Source organism: Bos indicus, chromosome 14, assembly GCF_029378745.1.
Source record: "Bos indicus isolate NIAB-ARS_2022 breed Sahiwal x Tharparkar chromosome 14, NIAB-ARS_B.indTharparkar_mat_pri_1.0, whole genome shotgun sequence".
Taxonomy (NCBI): domain Eukaryota; kingdom Metazoa; phylum Chordata; class Mammalia; order Artiodactyla; family Bovidae; genus Bos; species Bos indicus.
The window spans coordinates 26,997,777-27,008,879 of record NC_091773.1 but is presented as its reverse complement, the minus strand read 5'-3'; the positions used below and the strand labels follow the sequence as shown (position 1 = coordinate 27,008,879).

At 43.5% G+C, this 11,103-nt stretch overlaps 1 pseudogene; it reads right to left on the bottom strand.

The window, feature by feature from the left end:
- Nucleotides 1–1,356: 1,356 nt before the first annotated feature.
- Nucleotides 1,357–5,847, bottom strand: LOC109568221 (SKA complex subunit 3-like; annotated as a pseudogene).
- Between the last annotated feature and the right edge of the window lie 5,256 nt (nt 5,848–11,103).

The window sequence follows — 11,103 nt, the reverse complement described above, 5'->3', positions numbered from 1 at the left end:
ATCCTCTTTTATGGTTGTGCCTTGAAAGTCATGTGGGAAGACCCGTCACGTTGTGTTTCTTCATTTTGTCAGAAAATTGTCCCTAAAGAAAAACTTATTCTCTGTCCTAGGAGCTACTGTGTAGTTATAATTTAAGTTTTGCTAAGTATAATGTTACCTTGTTTTTCAAGGTAAGCTCTGGTCAACCTTATAGTATAATGATGCTAACTCCTGAACTGTATCAACCTTTTGTACACTGTTTACTGTGGCTTGGTATATATAAGTCCATAGAGTGGACAGGATTGCTTAAGGAGGAGTGAGTATATTCACAATATACTAAGGAATGAATCCTGGAGTTCTCATTTTAGAAGATGGAAAAAGGCAGAAAAATCTAGCAAAGGAGATTGAGAAGCAGCCAGGGAAACAGGAAGAACATATTTCAAGGAGAGTGGTTGTTTCCCATCCTCTATCCCTTGCTGACCTTAAAATTTGCTCCTCAAGTTCAGAGGCCCGAGTCCCAAACAAAAATGCTCTCATGCCTGAGCCCTCTACTTTGACCTGCGCTGATGGCATCACCAGTTCCCACTTCTCTCTTATCATCATCAAGCCTCCTTCAAGCCTTCCTTCCCATCCCCCTGAAACAATTATGACAGATCAGTCTGGCACTGTCCATGGATTCCACGGTGTTATGGTGTTATGGTGAAGATCACTCAGTCATGTCTGACTCTTTGCAACCCCATGAACTGTAGCCTACCAGGCTCCTCTATCCATGGGATTTTCCAGGCAAGAGTACTGGAGTGGGGTGCCATTGCCTTCTCTGCAGTTTAGCTACCGAGGCCTATAAATTCCTCTTTTGCTGAATCAGTTTAGGCTGTCTTTTGTAAACAACAGTGTCTTAAAGAGCACTGTTGAAATAAAAGGTATAGAAGACTTGGGACAGTCATCAGAGGAGACAGTGGGCAGAGCCAATCCCAAGGAAGAAGCCCAGCTCTAGCAACAACTGTCCAGCCCTGAGAAGACTGAAGGTGGTCTCATGTGAGTGGCAAACAGTAACGTTTAAATTTCAAAAATTATTTATCCTACTTCCTAATATTATTTAAACCACACAGTTTCATGAGTCAGGGTAAACTTGAAATCAATGAAATAATAATGATCTTTCAAAACTGAGTAGCTGATCTACACATCAACAAGACAGGTTAGATTAAATCAAACTTAACAAAAAGCATTTTATGACATCAGTGTCCATACTCATCTTTAATATGAGTCAGTTTTTCAAAAGGGGGAATACGTAGGGGAATGTCAAAAACAAAGTGAGAGCAGATTTGCTTTCATCTCTGTTCGGTTTCTATAATGGAAGGATGGACCCACATCATTTCTTCACCAGTTTTCTTTGTTGCCAGCATCTCACACGTTCTGTCCTCCATGCCGAGGGAGGAATAGTTCGCTGGGTGGCACCACTCTAATTGCTACCAGAGTCGCTAGGTTTGAGTTACATTTTGACAAAATCTGGCAAATATCTTTTGGAATCTTCTGTAGTAACTTCTGGAGGTGTAGGTGTTTTGAGAAGATTCTTGTAAGAAGAAATCGTAGGAGAAGAGGGACCTGCAAAATTCTCAAAACACTTGTCTGAATTTGAAGCTAACAATGCACTTTCTTTCATTTCCAAATCATTTGATGAACTGTTTGCTTTTGATAATGGATAATTTGTGGATTTTTTTCACAGCTATTTGTAAGGCCTCCCCAGATAGCCATTTTGCTTTTTTGCATTTCTTTTCCATGGGGATGGTCTTGATCCCTGTCTCCTGTACAATGTCACGAACCTCAGTCCATAGTTCATCAGGCACTCTATCAGATCTAGTCCCTTAAATCTATTTCTCACTTCCACTGTATAAATCATAAGGAATTTGATTTAGATCATACCTGAATGGTCTAGTGGTTTTCCCTACTTTCTTCAATTTAAGTCTGAATTTGGCAATACGGAGCTCATGATCTGAGCCACAGTCAGCTCCTGGTCTTGTTTTTGCTGACTGTATAGAGCTTCTCCATCTTTAGCTGCAAAGAATATAATCAATCTGATTTCGGTGTTGACCATCTGGTGATGTCCATGTGTACAGTCTTCTCTTGTGTTGTTGCAAGTTGTTTGCTATGACCAGTGTGTTCTCTTGGCAAAACTCTATTAGCCTTTGCCCTGCTTCATTCTGTATTCCAAGGCCAAATTTGCCTGTTACTCCAGGTGTTTCTTGACTTCCTACTTTTGCATTACAGTCCCCTAGAATGAAAAGGACATCGTTTTGGGGTGTTAGTTCTAAAAGGTCTGGTAGGTCTTCATAGAACCGTTCAACTTCAGCTTCTTCAGCGTTACTGGTTGGGGCATAGACTTGGATTACTGTGATATTGAATGGTTTGCCTTGGAAACGAACAGAGATTATTCTGTCGTTTTTGAGATTGCATCCAAGTGCTGCATTTCAGACTCTTTTGTTAACCATGATGACTACTCCATTTCTTCTAAGGGATTCCTGCCCTCAGTAGTAGATATAATGGTCATCTGAGTTAAATTCACCCATTCCAGTCCATTTTAGTTCACTAATTCCTAGAACGTCGATGTTCACTCTTGCCATCTCCTGTTTGACCACTTCCAATTTGCCTTGATTCATGGACCTGACATTCCAGGTTCCTGTGCAATATTGCTCTTTACAGCATCGGACCTTGCTTCTATCACCAGTCACATCCACAACTGGGTATTGTTTTTGCTTTGGCTCCATCCTTTACTTTGCCAACAAAGGTCCATCTAGTCAAGGCTATGGTTTTTCCAGTGGTCATGTATGGATGTGAGATTTGGACTGTGAAGAAAGCTGAGTGCCGAAGCATTGATGCTTTTGAACAGTGGTGTTGGAGAAGACTCTTGAGAGTCCCTTGGACTGCAAGGAGATCCAACCAGTCCATTCTGAAGGAGATCAGCTCTGGGTGTTCTTTGGAAGGAATGATGCTAAAGGTGAAACTCCAGTACTTTGGCCACCTCATGCGAAGAGTTGACTCACTGGAAAAGACTCTGATGCTGGGAGGGATTGGGGGCAGGAGAAGAAGGGGATGACAGAGAATGAGATGGCTGGATGGCATCACTGACTCAATGGACGTGAGTTTGAATGAACTCCAGGAGTTGGTGGTGGACAGGGAGGCCTGGCATGCTGTGATTCACGGGGTCGCAAAGAGTTGGACATGACTGAGTGACTGAACTGAACTGAACTGAATTTGTGGATACCAAAGCCGTGCTGCTCTTTGCAGAAGGGACTGTCAAACCAGGAGTGCAGAAGGGAGAATGGGTGTGCTCAGCATCATTTTTTTCCAACAGCTGGGTCTTGAGGCCAGGAGTGGCAAAGACATTATCATTGGGCACTCGTTCTATTTCCGTGGTCTCCTCACTGTTAGTCTTCACATTTTTAAGTCCAATTGTATAATCGTCATTTAAGCACATAGTATATTCAGAGATACCAAAGTGTTCTAATTTAGGAGTTACACACTCAAAATCATCCATCTTTAGTGCACATTTTGGAGTTTTTACTAGTGACTATTTGTAAAATAGAGTTAAATTTTTTGGCTCTTCTTTCTGTTGTTTATTGCTTGGGGTGAGTTTGGCAGAACTTGAGATACAATGTACTATTCAAGTAATATTTAGTGCTCTAAGCACTTCTGTTTCTGAGAAGTCACCGAGTAGTTCACAGTTTTCTGATTTTGGACTTGAGTAGTACATTGTATCCCAAGTTCTGCCAAACTCACCCCAAGCAGTAAACAACCAGAAGGAAGAGCCAAAAGAGATCTTCACGACCCAGATAATCATGATGGTGTGATCACTCACCTAGAGCCAGACATCCTGGAATGTGAAGTCAAGTGAGCCTTAGAAAGCATCACTACGAACAAAGCTAGTGGAGGTGATGGAATTCCAGTTGAGCTATTCCAAATCCTGAAAGATGGAATTCCTTTGTCTTGCAGGCTAGCTATGGCACGGACTAAGCAAACGGCTCAAAAGTCCACCGGCGGCAAGGCGCCGTGCTAGAAAAATTTAAAAAAAAAAAAAAACAAATCCTGAAAGATGATGCTGTGAAAGTGCTGCACTCAATATGCCAGCAAATTTGGAAAACTCAGCAGTGGCCACAGGACTGGAAAAGGTCAGTTTTCATTCCAATCCCAAAGAAAGGCAATGCCAAAGAATGTTCAAACTACTGCACAATTGCTCTCATCTCACACGCTAGTAAAGTAATGCTCAAAATTCTCCAAGCCAGGCTTCAGTAATACATGAACCATGAACTTCCAGATGTTCAAGCTGGTTTTAGAACAGGCAGAGGAACCAGAGATCAAATTTCCAACATCCGTTGGATCATCAAAAAAGCAAGAGAGTTCCAGAAAAACATCTATCTCTGCTTTATCGACTGTGGCAAAGCCTTTGACTGTGTGGATCACAATAAACTGTGGAAAACTCTGAAAGAGATGGGAATACCAGACCGCCTGACCTGCCTCTTGAGAAACCTATATGCAGGTCAGGAAGCAACAGTTAGAACTGGACATGGAACAACAGACTGGTTCCAAATAGGAAAAGGAGTACATCAAGGCTGTATATTGTCACCCTGCTTATTTAACTTATATTTGGAGTACATCATGAGAAATGCTGGGCTGGAAGAAGCACAAGCTGGAATCAAGATTGCCTGGAGAAATATCAATATCAATATGTCACCTCACATATGCAGATGACACCACCCTTATGGCAGAAAGTGAAGAGGAACTAAAAAGCCTCTTGATGAAAGTGAAAGTGGAGAGTGAAAAAGTTGGCTTAAAGCTCAACATTCAGAAAACAAAGATCATGGCATCTGGTCCCATCACTTCATGAGGAATAGATGGGGAAACAGTGGAAACAGAGTCAGACTTTATTTTTTGGGGCTCCAAAATCACTGCAGATGGTGACTGCAGCCATGAAATTGAAAGACACTTACTCCTTGGAAGGAAAGTTATGACCAACCTAGATAGCATATTGAAAAGCAGAGATATTACTTTGCCAACAAAGGCCTGTCTAGTCAAGGCTATGGTTTTTCCAGTGGTCACATATGGATGTGAGAGTTGGACTGTGAAGAAGGCTGAGCACCGAAGAATTGATGCTTTTGAACCGTGGTGTTGGAGAAGACTCTTGAGAATCCCTTGGACTGCAAGGAGATCCAACCAGTCCATCCTAAAGGAGATCAGTCCTGGGTGTTCATTGGAAGGACTGATGTTGAGTCTGAAACTCCAATACTTAGGCCACCTCATGCAAAAAGTTGACTCATTGGAAAAGACCCTGATACTGGGAGGGATTGAGAGCAGGAGGAGAAGGGGATGAGAGAGGATGAGATGGCTGAATGGCATCACTAACTTGTTGGACATGAGTTTGAGTGGACTCTGGGGGTTGGTGATGGACAAGGAGACCTGGCATGCTGCGATTCCTGGGGTCACAAAGAGTCGGACACAACTGAGCGACTGAACTGAACTGAACTGGACTCTGGTTTAGAGTCAGTGACTTCTTGTTCATCCACTGAATTTTTCTTGGCATGTGGATTATATTCATACTTATGGAAAAACTCTTTCATTTTCATGATATCCACTGAATTCTTTTTCATCAATATTTTTGTTGCCTTTATGAAACCAACGCTTTGTTGACTTTCCAAGCTTGCTTTATCAAGAATAACATTGACTTCATCCTTTAGAGTTCATACTTCCAATTCTCATTGGACAATCTTCAAAGTCACTGTCCTCTCTGTGCAGCGCTAGCTGCAACCTGGCCGTCTCCCCATCCAGGATGATGGCCAGAGACCGCAGCTTCCCACCAAAGGCTGGGATCAGATCCATAGAAGAGCCTGATTCTCCGCCTCAGCACCCACGCCCATTTGAATCCCAGCACTGGAAATGCCATAGGCTCCGGGAGCCTCGAAAGGCCTTTTTTGCAACCAAAAATTCTTGAAGACTTGAGAAAATGTGCTGCTTTATCTCAACATGTCATTAAACGTTCATTGTCCTCAGGAATATATTAATAGTATTGACAATAAAACAAGAAGAAGGATTTTAGAAAAACCAAGCTGTAAGCAAACCTCATTGCTGACAAACTTAAGCTCTCGAAGACTTGGCGGATGAAACTAAAATGATGAGGATAATGAGCATGATATAGATTATACACAAAACATGCCAGGGGATAAAGTCACCCACAGAAAGCCGGGAGAGCTCAGAGAGAAGGGTTCTGCTCAGAACCCCACAAACACAGGCATTCAAGAGGAAGGCAGAACCAGAGACATCCAGGGAGGGGAAAAGAAATCTTTCTAGTGCTGTGAGGGGAAGAGGGTCGTGTGCTGGGACGTCTGAAAACAGGCAGGGACTAGGGACGTTAAGACTGAAAAAAGATAGGTAGCAACCAAGGAGGTGCTAGTGTCCCTCATTTTTAAGAGGTGCTGAGAGCTGAGCCAGGGAAGGATGGGGAGGATGGGGAGGTCCCTGACAAGGCACATGGAAGAAAGCCTGGTAACTGACTCAAGACATCTGCTCTAAGGTGGACCCTGAGAACTGTGTTACTTATTAACAGCTACTCACAAATGCAAATGGCTTTACTTTCAAAGGGAGGGAGGAAAGGAAGGGAGAGAAGGGAGGGAAGGGGAAAGTAGAGAGGATTTAATACCACCCTTGGGCTCCCCAGGTGGCACTCGTGGTAAAGAATCCACCTGCCCATGCAGGTGATGTAAAAGACGCGGGTTGGATCCCTGGGATGGGAAGATCCCCTTGAGAAGGGAATGGCAACTCACTCCAGTATTCTCACCTGTAAAATCCCATGGACAGAGGAGCCTGGCTGGCTGCAGTTCATGAGGTCACAAAGAGTAGGAGAGGACTGAGCAGCTGAGCACACATGCACACAATATCACCTGTAGTTACCTATACTCTGATACAATTTCTGGAAATAATGCAATGTAGGAGAGTTGACACTGGGGTGCTGGGAATTGTCCATGATCCTGCATTTTAAAAGATGCCATGTGGCTGCTGCTGTGAAAGAGGGCATATGGAAATGCGAGGCAGGTCAGAAGGCCACTGCAGAATCCAGGAAAGTGATGAGAGCACAGCCTCTCCACAGGCAGAGGGGCATCCACGGTGGAAATGGACCTGGAAATTGGAGAGCCTCCTGGAAGGGGAAGCAGTGGGAAATGAACCCAGAAGCCCAGAGGACGCAGATCCCCCGGAGAGGCTTGTGTGCCCGGGAAGGGGCCACTTTACCTTTGGAGGTCAGGCTGGGAGGACGGACGTGGGTGTAGGTAAATTGTAGGTAAAGGGTGGGAAGTTACCAGAAAGCACACGCATGACCTCAATTTTCTCAGTGACTCACAAGGTGAGTTTGTCTGCTGAGAGCAGGGGCGGGCAGGAATTGAGAATGAGTCTTGAGGAAAGCGCTGAGGTCTATAAATAGTCTTCTAACTAATCAGTTGCTGAGGGGGACTGCGGGTCTGTCTTCCGGCATCGGAGGCATGAAGGCGACCTCTTACCGGGGACCACGGTCCCAACTCTGCACCCGCTGCTGTGTGTGGGATGGACAGTTAACACTCCCATCTTCCCTGTGTTCTGCACTCCCGGGGTCACCGCTATATTTAAATAGCATGAGGGTCACTCACATTTCTGCTGCCTCTGTGAGCATTCACGTCCTGAATAGCTAAGACACACTGGGATTTCAAATAAAACTTAAAACTAAATTGTACTATATAGACTGTCATTGCTGAGCAAAGCAGCCTAAAAATTTACAAAATATTTTTGTTGTTGTTGTTGTACAGTTGCTAAGTTATGTCGGGCTTTGCAACGCCATGAACTGCAGCACACTAGGCTTCCCTGCCCTTCACAAAATATCATTAATGAGAATTGAAACCAAAAGTGATTTCTGCTTACAATATTCTGGTTAAGTGTTTCTGAGTTTTGCTCCAAATCTACAATAAACAGAATGTTATTTCCCTATCCTCCATACAGATTAAACTTTTTTCAGTTATACATATACATGTATCTATTATTTTCCAATTTTTTTTCCCAATTAGGTTGTTACATAATATGGAGCATAGTTGCCTGTGAAAGTTTTGCTTTTAAAAAAAGAAAAAGATTATAGAGGATTTGCCAACACCAGACAATGAATTATTTGCAAAGATTCCTTGTGGTATATTACACAACTCAGTCTGCTTTCATATATATAGTGTCCCACATGGAGAAGGAAATGGCAAATCACTCCAGTATTCTTGCCTGCGAAACCCCATGGACAGAGGAGCCTGGCGGGCTACAGTCCATGCGGTCACAAAGAGACACCACTGAACAACTGAGCACGAACACATGCTTGGTAGCAACTCAGTTATTTTTGTGCTGCGTGAGTCACTCTTGTCTTGTTTCAAACTGAATGGGAAAAATAGGAAATAAATAAAAGTGAAAACTTTGTTTACCAGAAAAAAAAAAATAGCATGAGGCCTGGAGGAAGCTACTGATTCCAAAGTGGGAGCTTTTAAAAAATGGTTTGGATTATTGTTGGGAAATTTTTTTGTGCTCAAAATATATAGCTTGTACATACATATACATACAATGAGTGAATATATACTTTGTGTATTTAATGACAGTATACATGTACATGTGTCATAGCACTAATATGTGTGTGTATATGTTTGTAGGTATGCAGACATATGGGTATTATAAATGTATTATGTATGTATACACATATGCATATAATCCATATGGGTTTCCCTAGTGGCTAAGATGGTAAAAAAATCTGCCTGCAACACAGGAGACTCAGGTTCAGTTCCTGAATGGGGAAGATCCCCTGGAGAAGGGAATGGCAACCCACTCCAGTCTTCTTGCCTGGAGAATCCCATGGACAGAGGACCCTGGTGGGCTACAGTCCATGGGTTGCAAAGAGTCGGACACGACTAAAGTGACTGAATACAGTACAGTACCTTTTCCTTAAAGTCCTTCAACAGTTCCCCATTTTCTCCTGACCGAGTCCCAGCCAGGCCCTTCATGGACTGGGTCCTGCTTGTCTCCTCCAATGTCTGTCCTTCTTGAACCCCACGCTCCACCCAGGTCAGGTAGCTTGCATTTCTCCCATAATGCATCTGTGCTTTGCTTGCTTGGGTTCTGATTTCTGCGACGCTGTTCTCAGCCCCCACCACCTTCCAGATGGAAAACACCTTCTTATCCACCTCAGCTCCTCTAGAGAATGTTTCCCAAGATTCCGTTGTTTCAAATCCTCCAGCCCTTACCAGGGAAATGACTGCTTTCTCTCTCTCTCTCTTCTTCACTGTCCCTTGTACACATCATTCTCACAGCAAATATAGTATTAAATGCACTTGTTTATTTACAGGTCTGTCTTCCTGTGTGCTTCCCAGGTGGCACTAGTGGTAGAGAACCTGCCCGCCAATGCAGGAGCCACAAGAGAATGAGTTCCATCCTGGATCGGGAAGGTCCCCTGGAGGAGGGCATGGCAACCTACTCCAGTATTCTTGCCTGGAGAATTCCATGGACAGAGGAGCCTGGCAGGCTACAGTCCAGTGCGTCACAAAGAGTCAGACACGACTAAAGTGACTTAGCACGCACAATGTCTTCCTATGCCATACCCTGGGGGGCAGGGGCAAAATCTGTTTATATAGTATGGTTTTAAAATCTTTGGCTCAAACTATGTGACCTTGGGCCGGAGAAGGCAATGGCACCCGACTCCAGTACTCTTGCCTGGAAAATCCCATGGATGGAGGAGCCTGGTAGGCTGTAGTCCATGGGGTCGCTAGGAGTCGGACATGACTGAGCGACATCCCTTTCACTTTTCACTTTCATGCATTGGAGAAGGAAATGGCAACCCACTCCAGTGTTCTTGCCTGGAGAATCCCAGGGACAGGGGAGCCTGGTGGGCTGCCGTCTGTGGGGTCACACAGAGTCGGACACGACTGAAGCAACTTAGCACTTAGCACTAGCACATGTGACCCTGGGCTATGTAACCTCACTCAGCACAAGAGATATGTAACCTCTTCTATATCTGTTCCATCTTCCATACAATTCGAATGGTAATCATAGTCTCTATGCCATAGAATAGTTATGAAGCATTAATGAAATAATGCCTGTGAAGTGCTTAGAGAAGATCTGATATAGTCAACCAAGTGTTTGATCTAAGGAAGTATATAACTGATAACAACTGTTCAGTGGTTAAAAGGATGAATATTTATCATTGAGAATTGATAAGAAGAATGAATAACCTAATCCCAGATGTTTATTTAGAAAGACAAATGAGGAAGTTGAATGACTGGAAGAAAGAATATTATAAGGGAACATCTTTTGGTGTCTGTATGGTCAAAATACCTCCAAAGACCTCTCAAGTTTCTGCCATAAACTCTTGCAGTCCTCCAAAACCAGCCTAACCAGGCTACAGAGATCTTTAAAACATCACAGTCTTCTTAGAAAACAAAAACTCAGTGAAACCAATAAGAAAGGCTCACTGCCATAGTTCTCACTACGAAGCCGGCAGAGGCTCATTGTGCTTTAAGAATGCAAGCCAGTCCGGCTGTAGACTTTGAGGAACTTTTGTGTGTTTTCTATACTGACCCACTTGCATCAAAATGTTGGCAAACTAGGCTCACTCCTGAAAGTTAAACAGTAAATAACATTTTCTCCAACTAGCCTGGCTTATGGGCATAAATTCTTATTTTACATGAGCAGGTTCTATCTACTTTCAAGGTACGCAGCTGACTTCAACAGTGAACATTAAACACTACATAATATACATGCATCATTTGCTATAAGGCAACACACGATGCAGTGAACATTACTGGAGTCTTCCTGGTGATGGTACCTGATTTCCATGCCACCCTGTTAAAGTGGACTTCACACCCAGTCTCAGGGGTGGATCTTGTGATCCAGGTCTAAGCCATCAGCATGTCTCATTTCCCTATCCTTTGATCTTCGTGGACCATATGTGACCTAGTCAAAGCCAATGACGTGCAATGACATTTTCACTGCATCTTCTGGGGAAGAGACTGTCACATAAAACCTTTGGCATAAAATATAAGAGAATAAGTGGGTTAGCGGGGACCTTTCTGCCATAAAATCCAAGGCTGAAGT